This window comes from Rhipicephalus sanguineus, chromosome 1 (assembly GCF_013339695.2).
Source record: "Rhipicephalus sanguineus isolate Rsan-2018 chromosome 1, BIME_Rsan_1.4, whole genome shotgun sequence".
Taxonomy (NCBI): Eukaryota; Metazoa; Arthropoda; class Arachnida; order Ixodida; family Ixodidae; genus Rhipicephalus; species Rhipicephalus sanguineus.
In genome coordinates, this window is record NC_051176.1 from 210,938,195 (window position 1) to 210,954,362 (window position 16,168).

Here is a 16,168-nt window from a genome sequence, read left to right on the forward strand (position 1 = left end):
CATTTATTATAAAGCCTCTTGTTTTAAAGAAATGGTGGAAGCGCGCGGGGGATCGCACCCAGTGGATTTGACTTCCATTTTGACCTATAAAAATTCTCCAAGTGTCCCTTTAAGCGGCTTTCGCGCGTCCAACAGCTGGGTAGTGTGTTAAGACTTCTGAATAAAGGGTTCGTTAAATGAAATTTTCATGCGTTTGAGCCCAACTGCAGCATGAGGTGGTCGGCATGTTGCGCACACGTCTGCGTCGCTAAAACTGGAATGCCCATTTGAGAGCGAACTTGGCGGGTTGTAATAATTGACACAGGACGAATTTCTTGCCACTGTACGCGAAGTGCGAGCGGCATGCGTTTTCGTCACTGAACATGTCGCCCAAGCTGCACGCAAGCGCTCATGTGTCAATAAGCGTGCCGTGGTCACGCTTTTCTTTTGGGCACCGTACGTCTAATGATTTCGTGGTCGTTGTCAGACGTGTGGCAAAGCGTGCGTTTTTTCGCCTCCGAAGTCGTGCTCTGACGTCGCTTAGAACTACACAACGCATTTGGGTATATGCACAGTGTCATCTCATTAACATAGCTGTGACAACACGGACGGCCGCCTCGTGGCCGGCATCTCTCACGTAGCTGCGTTTCGTGCTGGCGCCGGTACATCCTCTTTCGTTGTCGCTTTGCTGACGTAACGGCTGCGGATAAGGTAGCGTGCGGTGGCCTTTTCTAGTTCTAGGTCGTGTCCTCAGTGGTGTACACTCTGAGTACTAAAAAACATTGAGCTGGAAGCCGTTTTGAGGGTCCCTTCGTGGCACATTTATTCCGTTAGCACGGTCCTTGTCGGTCTTTTGTGTTCGGTGCAGCTTTGCGATCATGCTCATTTGCTGTGTAAGAGAAGACGGGCTCGTCTTCCGTCCATGAGCGGCGAAGAACGCTTTTTGCAGCGCTCTTCATATTGTCAGTAGTTATTGTGCAGCACAATGGGCAGCAGGCTTGTGAGAACGTGCCACTTGGGGCGACCTGCATGCATGTGACTCAGCGGGCGGCGCCGCAGGTCGACCTTGGCGCGACTTTGCGAGCATTCTTGCTCTCCGTGGCTGTTTCCTCAAGGGTAGCGAAAGAAATGGTACCGTGCGTTCGCATGGTGATACCCGTTGACGAGTTTCGCGCTCTCGCCTTGTGTGCTTCTCGCGGAATCACTAGCTATTTTATGTTGCTGTTGAGCGCAGCTTATGTAAGCGGGTTTTCGGCCGGCTTTGTGAACTTGGCTCTTTGGCTGTCGCGATTTGATGTCGTGGTTTGTGCGGCATGTGGCGGCCCCTCTCGTGCGCTCCGACCGCCCTGCACAAGAGACCGAGCGCGGCTTCGGTTGATCAATAGGCGGTGGCCCGGCTGTCCAGAATGTTCGGACGGCCGAGTCGTTGGGCTGATTGAACCGGGAACGGCATGGCGCTTCTTCGTTGGTTACAGGGAGTCGCTTTGTTGTCTCCGTACGGGCTAGAGCCTCGCTCGGTGTGGCCGACGCGGCGTGACCCATTTCTTTACGACTTGACGTGACTGCATTGCGCGATCGAAAGCGCCTTCTGCATGGGCAACACGCGCACCCTTGTGTTTTCCGGCGCGTGCGAACGAGGTCGTCTTAAAAGCGCCGCTGGACGCTTCTGTTGGTGTGGTTTCCGTAGAGCGCGTGCCTAGCGCCTCTGGAGCTTGTCTGTGCGGCCGAATGTGGGCCGCCTGCTACGGGTGCTAGGCGTGCAGTTGCATCGGTTCGACTGCTCTGCTGACCGTCCCAAGTTTGGCCAAAATGCTCTGAGTCCCGTTTATTGACTTAGCCAAAATGGCAATTTGGCAGGGACTGTGCGTGTACACCAAACTTAGGCGCATGTTTCATCATAGGCCGCAGCATATACTGATATGCCATGGCGATGAGACAGTTAGGTGATGAACGCGGTAGCATCCCTTCCCTGTATTTTTATGGAAAGATAATTATCTTGTGTTCAGTGCGCACTGATACAGCGCACACTGCTTCATGTCATGTGTAAGTGCACATGCTCTTCACTAAAAATAAACGAGTTGTAAGTGGCGCGCCGTGTGTCCTGTACCCTCCTTGCGTGTCCGCGTCGTCTTTTGCGCAGTAGCATTCGCTTATTCACTTGGCTGCCGTATGTGCACTAATGCGCGCTTGTCGCAGAATTTTCTCTCTCCTGGGCCATCCCAGAGAACCTCGAATCCTTTGTCAGTTTCGATCGCAGAGAGACTCGCATACCTGCTCATTATTCGCGCCGCGCTGCACCTTGGCCGAGTGTAGTTCTCGCTTATATGTTTTGTTTTTGACTCGTAAAATGGTTGCAGATGCAACATTTGAAACGTCGAATATGTCAACCCTGAGCAGTGGGAATACAAAGTAAAGCTGGGACCCGACTGATGTAAACGCGATGTGCTATATAGCTTGTATGAACAGGAATATGCACCTCAGACGTTTCAATAGGTGTATCCATCTTGCCACCCTTGGCGTGTTTTAAACACCCCAAGGATGGCACTATGACAGGGTGCATTTGAGAAAGACAGGTCCACCTATCGAAACGTCGGCCAGCCTGTCTGTTCATGCAACCTCTACAACAACGTTGATCGGTGGTGTTCCGCATTTTCGCCTTCAGCGGTGGCAGACCTCGAATGGTTATTACCCAACGCAACTCTCTTGAAACGAAGCTCACGAAATGGTTACCCGGGAACATTTCATCTTCCGGGAAGACCGGAATTTGCATGAAACCTCACTCAGTTCGAATTATTAATAGTAAACAGGCCATTGATACACATTACATATATTGGTTCCCAGCGCACCTTGGATCACTCGATGACATTCCCATGAATCCAAATGAATCGGCCAACAGCGTTGCCCGCGAACTTACGGACCGGGCCGCTTTTACATATGGCTCTGATTCTGCTGGATTCGAAAATCAACAACGGGATACGCCCACGACATATAATGAAATTACTAAACATTACTATTTGGGGAGGAGAGAGTTTCCACCCCCTCACAGCAGACTAAACAGAGCACAAGCGGTCACACTTAGACAATTACAGACACAGTCTTATTACTCACCAGCACAGGCAAAAGCATGGTACGATATAAAAGATATGGATGCTGTTTGCAAGGCATGCAAGAAAAAAGTATGCACACTTGAGCATATGCTCTGGGAGTGTGGGTCGCTTGGCCCTGGCATTTCCCGGGAACGGTTTACAGGGATGATAAAGTCTCACGACCATATTCCCCAAGTCCTGGCTGTCCAGTACGCCCATGACAGGGCTGGGAGGCTTGACCTCCCAGTCCCGACGTGGGATTAGCCAGGCAGGTGGCAACACCCTGTACAGGACGTATAAATAAAGTTATTTCCATCCATCCATCCTGCAAACGGCCAGGTCCCGTGACGTGCACCTGTGCGAGTGACTTGTGATCGTAATGTGTTGATCACAATTCGTGAGGCGCTGAGCAACGCCATAAAGGCAGGGGTGCCTGTATTGTTAGCTGGTATCTTTTCTGACTGGCGTAGTTTTCGACTGCAGCGTTGCTCGCGCAAGCATTCAGACACCCATGCTGCATTGTTCGTGATTCGCCGTGGCGCCTTTGTCTACAACCTCAGCAACGCTTCGGGACGAACGGTGCATTCCGAGAGAACGGCTTCAACTCGAATGGAAGCCTTGCAGTCGCCTCCCCCGAAGGCTCGCGCCTGCGGGGGAGGAACTGAGAGCGTTTAGCCGTGTGACGTATTGAGCATGAAGAAAAAAAAATGGCGGCGATTTCCCGTGAGCAACTGCATCACTTCTATCGTTTTCGTCGTAGACGGAGCGAGCGACAAGTTTTTACGACGGCACCGCTAACTGCCCCTCTCTCCCCTCCCCCCTTCATTCAAGGTGACGGAAACGCTTCTCAGTTTTTCTTTCTCCGCCATGTTCTTGCCCTAGGAAACTGTGAGTGACGTATTGACCGGGTTAACAAGTTCGTTTCTTGTCAGTTTTTCTACTTTCCTTTGTCAATCAAGCTTACGTATTCCGAACAAAAGAAACTTATTTCGAGATGCACCAGTAGATGCGACAAATGTATTCTGCGCTATATCTTCTGAGATTGTTGCCTAATATTTTCTCCTGGCAGTCCTCAGAAGTTCTAACAAAACGCCTTGGAGTCGAAATGATTTTGTTTAAAATATAAGAGAGGTACCTCCCAGAGATTCCGGTGCGTGGCCCGCACTTATCCGTGCAATTGTTCCTGTCTCAGTTTAGTCTCAGTTGCCAAGTGCTTTGGTTAATTTATAGATTGGGTGCTCCGAGCAGTGCACGTAGCATCCAACCAATTATTGAATGTGTAAAGTAGATAATAAGCTAGATTGCGTGAATATGTGCAGTTTATTTTACCCATTTGATTTCACGAGCAGCGACATCTATTTGCGAAATTCATATGTTTTCGGCAAAACGAAAATTGTGATCTAACAATGAAATCGCTGGTTTGGCCAATTTTATAGACATCAAAAGGGGAAGTGACAGTTCTGATAGCCCTTGCCTTGGAACGCCCTCTGTTATCGATTTATTTCCAACAAAAACCTTGTGGCGCCCAGCCCATAAACATTTGATCACACCGCAATAAATCGGGTTTCCAGCAGTGCGGGCTTGCCGACAGTGACAGGGGAGAAGTCGAGACACGTGCAGGTTGGAGGTCGACGTCCGCGGCTGCCTGACCTCAGCTGCGTTCATCCCGACTTTCAAAATGCTCGCCTTTGCTGCAGGATTTCAGGACAGTCAAAGAGCGTGGAATGACGGCTCGTTCGCTGGGGCGCACCATTGCCTCTTGTTTCGTCGCCGTATAATTCAGGGTCGTCGCTCTGTCTTTTAGCGTGCGCTGATCTGGTTTGTGGTATCGCGCATTCAAAAAGGTCAGCCACTGGCGTTTCGTGTCATACGTCGCGCGTTTGCAAGGGTGCGGTTCGTTTCGAAAGGTCTGCTTTCCTTTTGCCATGCAAGGTTGGTTTTCTTTTTTCCCCCTCTTTTCGCTGATGTCCCTGCACCATGTACCCGGACAGCCTATCGCCGGGCGTCTTCACACGGTTGCGGACGTATGCTAGAAACGGGGTGCGGGGAGCTACCTCACTTCTTCAGATAAGAGCCGCCAGGCCGTGTTTTTCTAGGAGCGTGAGCTGTCCGTTACGCGTGGCTCTTAAAAACGCAAATGTTGGTCATTCCCGTCGGATGCTCACGCGGCTGCAGTTGCATTCGGTTATACACCGACTGTCGCGATTTCGTCTGCCTTCAGTCATCAATTCTCGGATTGTGGAGGTGGTTTAACGGCCATTTGGGCGTGCTTCTAAAGCGAAAAAACACTGCGGCGTTCTGTCGCATTGAGGCCATGTGTTGCATATGTGACGTTGTCGTTCATGCGAGACCCCGATCGACTGGAAAAAGGAAAGTAATCTGAAACCATTATGCAGAAAACCAGTTTACGCTCTTCGCTTACGCGTGAATAATAATAATGAAAATCGAGTATTCACCTACCGCGGCGCTGAATCACCGCGCGTTCCATTCCTGCGACGACGTCATGGCGTGAAAACGCCCGCAAGTTGTGCCGTTGGCGAGCGGGGGGCCGTTGAGGCGAGTAGTGTGGAACGCGATTGGCGGCTGCCGTGAAATCGTTCGTGCGGGGCGAGCGGCGTAAGCTCGAGCCACCGGTTTGTTTCTCGCGTCGCTTTCTTGCCGAAGTCGAGTTGCTCGTAGCACTGTCGAAATGGCAGCACTCATCCATTCTGCGCGCGCTTCTCCACCAGGGGTTCCTGCCAGGTGCTTGAAAACCACGGCAGCTACGTAGCGAATCCGACTTTTTACAGCGAAAGCTGTTATGAGGTCATTTCAACGGCCGTATTTGGTGCCGTAGTTGTCCGCCGCCGCCGGTGTCCGTAACCGCTATCGCACGAAATAAGAAAAAAAAAGGAAATAAGAAAAAAATTTCCAGGATGGAACGAGGTTCGAACATGGGCCCTCTGCGTGGGAGCCCAGTGTTCTACCTCGGAGCCATGCCGATGCTTGAAACTGCGTTGCAAAAAGACCCTATACAGGCTTCATGTCGGGAAGTAACCACATTAACATATGAAGGAAAGCTATGATTTTTCAAGGGCTCATTTATCTTTGTTAGACACAATATTAATGAGAACTAACAGACAATAACGCCAAGGAAAGTACAGGGGGTGTTATCTGTAGTATTTAGAATGTAAATGTGAAGAAAGTAAAGTGGACGAAAAGATGACTTGCCGCCGGCAGGGACCGAACCTGCGACCTTCGAATAACTCGTCCGATGCTCTACCACTGAGCTACGGCGGCGGTCATCCTCCCGTCCACTTTCTGGGGTATATATGTTGATTAAACCTAGGAGTGTTAGTCAGCGCCAATCGCAGCCATGGCGGCGAGTGTGGAACACTCTTTTTTTTGCCTCTTGGCGTCACGTAGCACGTGATCTTTTTACGAGTTGGCAGCTGACCAATAATCCCTCGCATACTACCTGAAGGCATTAAGTCTGCCAGGACAAGACCCTCGCTATGAATGAAGGAAAGCTATGATTTTTCAAGGGCTCGTTTATCTTTGTAACATTAACATTACATTAACATATGTAATGTAGTGTGGTCGAAGAGTAAAATAACAACCAGGCGTCACACAATGCGAATTGCGCAACGAGTGGGTTGTTGAATGCTTCCAACCCATTACAAAGGCCTCTGCGATAATTCTTCATCGTCATCAGTCACAGCATCAACAAAGTGCACAAAATGCCTTAGAGGTGTTTAGCGAGTACCACGGTTCTCAGCAGACTGACGAAAAATTGCATAGTGGCTGCTTCCCTATTTCACAAAAATTATGATGATTTTATAGCGCAGTGGGTTCCTCGCAAGTGCACTTCTATTGGTTGCCAAGGAAGGCCATAAGGCTCTCATGATCCATTTCCTCAGGCTCTCAATTAAGTTAACTCCCTCTCTCTCTCTCTCGCTCTCCGTTTCTCTGGTTGACGCATGTTATAAAGCGTGGTGGGACAGTTAAATAACGACCGGGCGTCACACAATATGAGTTACGCAACTAGTGGGTCGTTTAAAGCTTCCAACCCATTACAAAGGGCTCAGCCATAATTCTTCATCCCCATCAACCGTCGCATCAACAAAGTGCACATAATGCCTTACAGATGGTACCTCGCTTCTCCGCAGAATAACGAATAATGTCGTGGTGGGTGCTTCCCAACTTCCCAAAAATTGTGATTTGTGGCATAGTGGGTACGTTGCTAATGTACTTGTATTAGTAGCCACAAAAGAGTTTATAATGGGCTCTAGAAATGCCGCTCTTCCAGCTTTCGCTGTGACTGTGCTGCGCTTTCCGCGCAGGCCTGGCGTTTTTTTTTTTTATTTTATTTTCCTGTGCTGCCCTCGTTTTGGTCTGGTTTTGGTAGGGACCGGGGCAACCGGTATCGCCAGAACAAAGCCGAGATCAAGAGGCGTTACGCGACATTTCCGGTAGGGAAAGACTCATGTGCCGTGGCATGGTGAAAAAGGCGGGTTGCATTTGCGAAGCCGGTTCGTTGGTGTTTTCACGTAGAGCGCCAGTTCTCGCGCGACCTTTGGACTTTACCTCGTCTGTTGTCTCCTAAACACAAGTTCGCATCACATTTGTGGACATAGGATAGGGATGAACTACAGTGCCAGAGAGGTTGCGGAAAAAACTATTTGCCTGCGTTGTACACCCACTAGGCATGGCCAATCAAATATTCGTTTCGATGGATGAAAGGCAGTATGGCCTGGATACAATTAAAATATAGTAATCTACGTATGTGAAACCTGTTCACAAAATGACTGAAGCACTTGCCTTTATGTACAGTACTATGTATTCAGATAAATATACAAGAGAAATTGTTGAAGCAACTCTGATAGCGAAGGCAGGTGATATATGCGTCAGCTGCCTTTCTCTTGCCCTGACTGAAAGTGAATTTGCATTTCTGGACGCTGCTCGTTTTTATGTGCGATGATTGAGCCTTTTGTATGCGTGTTCATAAATATTGTCTTTCCGGAAATAAACTCTAAATTAAAAATGCGCTCGTATCGTTTGTGTTCCTTGTCGTCCAGTGCCCTGAAGCCTTGGATGTGTCGAAGTTAGTGATTAATAATTTGAGGGCATTAAAATTGCAAGCAGTCTCGGCGTTCAAAGCCCCTGGTGCGGCACGCGGACACGGCGAGGAGGAGGAGGAACGTGCACGCGCACACTTCAAAAGTTCTCCAGGAGCGGGATAACGAGGAGCGTTTCGGACGCTGCGTCTCGAACACCGCTCCACAGGAATTTCGGTTGTTACGCAAGTCTGCTGTCCTTAACTTTGTCTTTTTTTCCCCCCTTGTATGCATGGCATTTAACTTTCGTGTTGCAGGCGCATTGGATCGTGAAAGGCAGGGCCTAATGCAGCACGCGCAACGTTCGCGGTGCCGGTCAGTCATGCGCGACAGTGTTGCTCATTGTTTTTTTTTTTTCGCCCCCTATCCCATCTGGAATGAGCAGTTGCCCTCCGCTGAGACATACCTGCCAAGGTGGCTTTAATATTCAACGACGCACTACAGTATATTGTCGAAAAGGCAAGTTGCTGGTCCCCCCGAAAAGTGTGTGTATAAAGGCGAATGCAGCGCCCTCGTGGGGTCACTTGCGCGCCCTACAGGTGCTGCTCGCAGTCCGCACGGCCCTGCGAGTCAGTGCGCGGTGTCGGCCGCAGAAAAGCCTGCGAGCGAATCGGGGTCGTGGGCGGGCGGCATTTCGAGCGCAGCGTGACTCGCAGCTTTGTGCGCGTCGAGTGTCGCGCGCGAGCCTAGCCGACGTGAGACCCTTTTGTGTCCCCTCTTTTTCGCCACGTTCGGGGCCGCCTGCATTGCGCCTTTGCACATAACCGCCGTCGTGGTCAGAAATACAAATCCCCCGAATATGCGCGCATGAAGCGAGCAAGTCGCCACGGGAACGCTGTCGCGTCGCGTGTTGTTGGAGCGTGAAATGCGCTTGTTATAGAATACTTAAAATCACCCACCCCGACCCCCCATTAAAAAAATTCTGTGCGGTAATTAGGGTGCTAACTTTATCACCCAGTGGAAAATAAGTTCGTGCATTGCATCTGAGATTTTTTCGTATACGCCATTTCTCTCGTGCTCCCCGCGCGTAATTCTTGAGTCGTGGTCAGCGTCATTGGAATGCGACGTGCTCGGCCGACGCGTATAGAGAGCGCTTCCCAACTTTCCGTTTGCAAAATGACACTGCTCCGCGTGCCTAGAGCAAAGTGCAGGTGATCATGAGTCAAGGGAGCGCCACGTTCTTGTTCGTCTTGTTCGTTGTGAGCGGTTGCTGTAAGGCAGTGGCTTGCTAAATATACAGCAACAGAGGCACTGCAGGTGGCCGTGTTCGCGCATATCAATGCGCTGATCATGGAGTTTAACGACCGGAGATAACGGGAAGGGCAGACCTTCCTCTCATCGTTCATGGCGGTTTAATTTTAGTGTCGGTTGCCTTTACTACGCCCCGTTGCTGTTCAGGTTGTTCGTCTTCGGAACTTTTATAAACAACGCGAAAGAGGAGCGCAGATATTCGTGTGTGCCGGTGTGTATCGAAACAGCGCGCGCACATACGCAGAAAAAGCTTCAATATTGGCAGACAACTCGATAATCATACTGAGATTGAAGGCAATGTTATAACATCGGATAGCCAGTGTGGTAGTGAGAACGCTAGTTAAATCCGTTCAGTAATCAGTAGTGGTCGCAAAACCATCATCATTGCCCGTTACAGAAAGTATAGCTTGTACCACGAAAGCTTGTGAGAATAAAGTTTCCTTTCCTGCACGCGATTCGAAACTTTGAACCTTGTATGCTTATTGCTCGCTCCGTGCGTACCGCTACCATTTCCGCTGCAGAGCTCGGGGGCATGAGCGGGTTTCACTGAACCGTCATGCGGTTTCTCTGTCGCATCAGCGTTGACGTTGACTGTTTTGGTTAGACGAGACAAAACAGAGTGGCGGCGTGCGAACCCGAACTGGCGCTGACTTCGCTACATGTCTGCGATCCGGAGGTCCTCTGCTGCTGCTATACGTCGGTCGTTGCGTGTATGCTGATGCAATGCATACCCGCTTCACCTCGCCCCTTCCCAGGGCCCTTCAACTGGTTCCTTTTTTGTGGTAGTTTGCAGTGCCGTTATGGCCTATGTCGGCCGTCATCGGTGGTGACGCACTGTGGAAAGGACGACATGCTGGGCGGTTCGCAGGATCGGATGCTCTCTCGATGAACGCTGTGGCTTCTGTCGCTCCACTTCGGCGATTGCAGTTTCCCAATCACCGATTAATCCGCAGCAGCGGCGCAGCAGCGTAGTCTCCGCGACGAGGCACTCGAGTTCGTGTGTACCACTATACTACTGCATAATGTGGATCTCCAGATTAAGAATTTTTCAGCGTGGTCAAACAAGTCATTTGCCGGCTGCCCATTCCGAAAGTACTTGGGTTGTGAGTGGTTCGCGAGCAAAATAAAGCTGCGAACTTTATTTCCCCGTTTTCTTATCGGCAACTGAGAGAGAGAGAGAGGTTTATTTGTAGAAAGGCAGAGAGGTCGGCCTGAGCGATATTATGCTCTAGCCTGCTACTCTACACCGGGGGTGGGGAAAGGGGAGAAAAAAGAATGATGGATGACGATGGTAAGTAAGAGAGGTGAGTATGTACAGTCCCGTCTAGGTGGTGCAGTGCTATAGCCGCGCATCCAGTCCAGTGGCTTGTAGGAAAGCTGCAACCGCTCTTATGACCACAGTTGTGCTGTTGGCGTCAGGCCATGGGCCCAACACAACCTCATCAGTTAATGGCCTATTATGCACTCCTTCAGTCGAGGAAATCAGTTTTTGTCGTTCGCGTGCTGAATTCGTTCGCTAGCATTCAGAGTTATTATTTTAAGAAGCTGCGCTCGCGGGAATGAGTATCTATAACGTCTCCATGCACCAACGTCCTATGTATCCTTTGGGCGAAATGAAATTTGCTGCAACTGAATCTGGAAGAGAGAAAAAAAATAGCGGAACCCTAAATTTGAGTCGCGGAAGTGGTATGGTAACATCGCGGGACTGCTTCACAAGTGGGTGCCTGCTCTGCGGCTCCGAGCGCATGGTTTTTATGCATGCAGATTACCCTTGCCACCGCCGCACGCAGACTCCTTCATTGATAGGCCGCGTTTTCTTAGTCCGCGCGAGAAGACCGCCGCGTTGGTTCCGGCCGTCGCGACAATGCAGATTGGCGCCGGCGAGCTGCCCCTATCGGAGGGCTGCGCCGCGCATGCACATATGCGCGGAGCCGTCTCTCGCAAGGCCGGGCAACGAGGGTGGGCGTGGATTTCACGGCGCCAACACGGCGAGGCCGCCTCGATCACGTCCATCGGGGACGAGGTGAACCGCTGCTGCGGTCAGCGCGCTGCCTCTCCTGGCCGGCGTATATGTGGACCTCCACCGGAAGGATGCGCTCCCATCTCTCGCGGGTTGCAGGCGTCGAGAAGCTCTCTCAGCTTCGGCGGACGGCACTTTTTGCTTCTCAGTCCGACCTCTGCCGGCGAAAGGCGCAGATGGCCGATAGCTCCTGTAGCATATCTGCGGGAAACTTATCAGCCCGCTGGTGAATGGCTTGCAGCGTTACGCATGAATTCGTGAGAGTTCAAACAGCAGTACGAGATCCGAAGATCGAACAGCGCAGACAGAAGAGGACGCGTAATCTTGGTTATTGCCGTTGGCGTTGCGCTGTGCAAGTGCTTTTGGTTGCCTGATCCTGTAAACGAACCTATTTCGGGTGGCACAGTCTCGTTCCTCCGTTAATATTCGGGGAGGGGCGCTACTATAGTTTCGAAATTTTTGCCTCGTGTCCATTGTCCATTCCTGTAGTGTTGGACATTGGGTTAGTCGCTGCATGCTCGATGGTAAGCATAATTCTGCTCGCGAAGTCTGTACCTTGTTGCGGTGTTGCTAGGCGGGGTCCTTTTCGCTTCACCCCATAAACCACTCGCAAGCCTTCGAAGCCGTTTGGAGTGCTCTTTCGCACGCTCGCATTTTGCTGGCGGCAGCAGCGCAGCAGCAGCAGGATCTGCGCTGTATCGAGGCTCGCTGATTAGAGGAAGCGTGATACGGCCTTTGCTCCGCGCCGTTGAAAACTCGCGAGATAAGCGGTGCACGAAAGGGCAACTATGAAAGGGCACGCTTTGCCGGACCTTCACTAATTATTTAACTCTGATGCTATGACTTGTAGGCCTTGTACTGACCTAGCTCTGAGTGTGTTCGAACAGACATGTCAGTCCTTGGTGTTAACTCATGAAGTGCCTGATTGCAACATACAGAAGTTCGTTGACCCTACTTCGCAGTTTCAGGATAACCACGTTCGCTGGTTTTACTTGTAGGAGCCGGAAGTCGCTGCTACCCTTCTTCACTGCCGATACCAATTAACTGATTTCACCCGCCGTGAAAAACACTGCAACCAGTGCTGGGCAGTATCGAAGATACATGTATCTTCGATACTATCTTAGATACTTTTTGGGTATCTTGTATCTGTATCGCGATACGTTTCACAAAACAAGTATCTGTATCTGTATTTCCGATACATTGAATAATGTATCGTGTATCTTAAGATACAAGATACTGCGATCCCACCACCACCGTGCGAAGCAATAAACTTTGGCTGAGCTCGAGCTTCACAAGCTGATACTGCTGCCACTGAGTCACCGGAATAAAACTAAAGACAGTGACATTATTTTATCTTTCCGTAAGTGTTTTCCAGCGAGGATAGGCGATGAGCTCTGAGCGTCTCTATATATTGGTTGAGCAGAGTTACGAGGTGGCGCTCGCGTCGTCTCGACAGACAAGCGCGCGAACGTCTGCGCCCAGCCGAATTTTTGTTTAATCGTTTTTTTTTTTTTAGTTTTGTCAGTGCCATGACACTTAGCCACTCTCCTGTGCCGCGTACTACAATGCATACGGCATCTTTCGCACACATGCTGATGCCGCTGTAAAGTCATTATCGAAGTGCCTCTTGTGTGGTGCTTCGTTACGAAGTCTGAAGAATGCAAAAATGGCGGGTTGCTTTGCCTCTCGTGGCTTTCATACTTCAGCGATTTGAAGGATCTCGTGAATGTAAGTTTGCATTACATGCAATGAGATTAACTTATATGCAAATAAGATTGTAACAGCTATAGCACCAGCGGTACCGATGCTGGAGAGAGAGAGAAAGAGGAGAGGAAGGCAGGGAGGTTACAGAACAAGCATTCACCTAACAGGTACTATCTTGGCGTACGTCTGTTTTCCTTTTATTCAAAGAGTTTTTAAAATCATAATTTGATTGTTAGCAGAAGTTATTTCTTAGCTGTCCTTCTTTTCCATCCCGTACATTACCTATGTCCCTATATTGTTTTTTTTTTCTGCCGGTCTGCTTACTGCAATATGCCTTTAGCGTGCTGCCAATGTAAGCTGTCGGCTTTATTCCCTAGTTTTAACTGTCCGCGTCATTTCTGCTGCTGTTCTTCTTCAAGTGGAATATAAGTTTATATGCTTATATGCCACTTCAGTTTTCTGTTATATAAAGGTAATGTTGAGAACAAATATATAATCATCCGGGCGCGCCTGTAGTATACAGTAATGATAATTCTGCTTACTGCTAAGTAAATTAGCAAATTTGAGTTTCCATTGTAACGTAAATTATTAGGCGTCATCTTAAACACGTTGGCAAAGATATTCGAGAAACACTGTTATACCACATGCCCCGTTTTTCTCATGAGCGTCCCCAAAGAGTCGTTTTACGCCGTTTTCCATAGGCACTGAATTGTCGTAGCTAGTAGGGGTTACCCGCTGCGGTGGCCCAGTGCTTTATGGCGCTTGACTGCTGCCCCGAAGGTCGCGGTAGCCGGATTTCGATGGAGGGAAAATGGTAGAGGCCCGTGTGCTTATATTGCCACGCCCACTTCTTGTCTTGACTTGATGTATTCGGGTTTGACCGGCAGGGACGGTTATCAACGCTCGACGCTGTTCGCGAAGCAGTGTTCGAGAAGCTTCGCGATTATAGTAGATCGTTTTGTTAAGATTGCGCCCCGCACGCGAATGTTCCAGCCTTGACTAGAGATAACGCGGGCACCAGCGATATTGCTGGAAAGTTCGATAGCGCCTGTATAAAAGCCGACGCGCTTGACCGCTTGTCAGTTGATCGACGGTCGACGCTCTGTTCGCCGCTATCAGTGTATTGCTGTAGTTTGACTTTCAGTTTCTCGGCCACAAGTTCAGCCAAATAAACAGTTTCATCTCGGACGTGCTGACTGTTGTCTTCGTCGACGTCACGACCACGTGACAATATGTAGCTTTTAGAACCCCAGGTGGTCAAAATTTCCGGAGCCCTCTATAGAGCGTCTTTCATAATCATATCGTGGTTTTTCGACGCAAAACGCAGTGCCTAAGCTAGCACTTAGGGGTGCCTCCTATAGCGTGTTTCTATACTTATTCGCTGTGTTTGATACGGAACCGCTTTTCTATTTTACTTAGATATATTTGTTTTCGTTGTTTAGGCTTCCCTGAATTCTTTTACTGTTGTTAATCACCAGGTAATCGGATCTATAAGCGTCAATAACGTGAATAGCGGCGGTGTCCTGCAGCGCTTTGCGCAACTGTGCAATACGTCTGAAACGTTACTGGGCTGCACATGTTCTTGGTGACGTACACCTGTCCGGTGATCCGTTATTGCTAAATCCGTAATATGTTTACCCGCAAGATAGAACTCCACAGCGGTATTTGCACCATCGTGCAGAGGCTTTTTATTGAAGTTCATATGGTCACTTGGCAACCCGCTTGCTGGTCGGCAAGCAGAGCAGCGACTAGCTCCCATCAGTTACAAAAGCTACAAGCGAGAACCGCTATCGGCGAAGTGTATAAAGAGCTATCATGTTAAGTAGCTAAAACAGCGCCAATAAGTTGTTTCGGAATGAAAGAGAAGATATAGCGTGAACAAGAAGTACAAAAATTTTTGAGATACTAACAGAGTTTTCATTCAAATGAAACGCAATTGGTCGCAGTTAATAAATTTCCAAGCGAACATTTATGTGCATAGCGTTTAATGCTGCCTTATATAGATATATATTAACAAATTTGAGAATGTATCGAGGTATCTTAAGATACAATTGGAATGTATCGTATCGGATACAATCAGTGTTGCAGTATCTTGTATCTGTATCTCAAATACTTCTTGCCTGAGTATCTTGTATCGTATCGCGATACAATTTCTAAGTATCTTTGCCCAGCCCTGACTGCAACCTATCCCTCCCCCCCCCCCCCCCCCCACATTTTTTTTCTTAGCGTGTTTTTCTTCGTCGAGGATCCGGGGCTATACAGACAATAGCCCAGCTGCCGATTCATAACTTGGCAATGATTAACCTTGTCAGTGGAAGCTTTTGCGGTGAAAGGAATGACGCACTTCCCATAAAGAAGCGGTTACGTCGCACAGTTCGCGAATTCATTACTGGGGTGAAAGTCGCATCATTGACCATGCCGTCGCGAAAAAAAAAAAAAAAATCCCGAAAGTGTGATTGTCTGAGATCGCCGCCTGGCTTCTTTTTCTGCTTTTCATTTTATTTCAATTGCCACTTCATAATATTGCATGTACATCTGGGCCCCCTGATTTCCATCTACGCAGTCTCCCGCAACTTGAACACAAGTACAGATCACTGCACAGAAACGGTCATATATTTCCGTTCGTTTTCCCCAGCATGCTCCCTGAGTTGACTGTGAGTGCAGAATGTGCGAAAATATCGATGAGTTATATGAATGCATATCGGCTTGCTCTGCCGGCATATGGACGACACCATGAGGCGAAATGGTAGACGCCCGTGTATAGTGTGCGATGTCAGTGCACGTTAAAGAACACCAGATGGTCGAAATTTCCGGTGCCCTCCACTACGGCGTCCCTCATAATCATATCGTGGTTTTGGGACGTAAAACCCCAGATATTATTATTATTATTATTATTATTATTATTATTATTATTATTATTATTATTATATTATTATTATTATTATTATTATTATTATTATTATTATTATTATTATTGACGACCATCTTGAGGTCCGTTCTTGTCAGAGCCTTCACAGTGTTTTCATGTCGAA

The 16,168-nt window shown here is 49.0% G+C and overlaps 1 protein-coding gene and 1 non-coding gene across 2 annotated transcripts in view; one reads left to right on the forward strand and one right to left on the reverse strand.

Annotated features, from left to right (window-relative positions):
* The window catches only part of LOC119406622 (neural-cadherin), a gene marked incomplete in the record, with an annotated part of 278,852 nt that overhangs the window by 9,741 nt on the left and 252,943 nt on the right, over positions 1 to 16,168 (forward strand).
* Trnat-agu (transfer RNA threonine (anticodon AGU)) lies at positions 6,273 to 6,344 on the reverse strand. Its single transcript has one exon. It is a non-coding gene; the product is annotated as a tRNA-Thr (tRNA).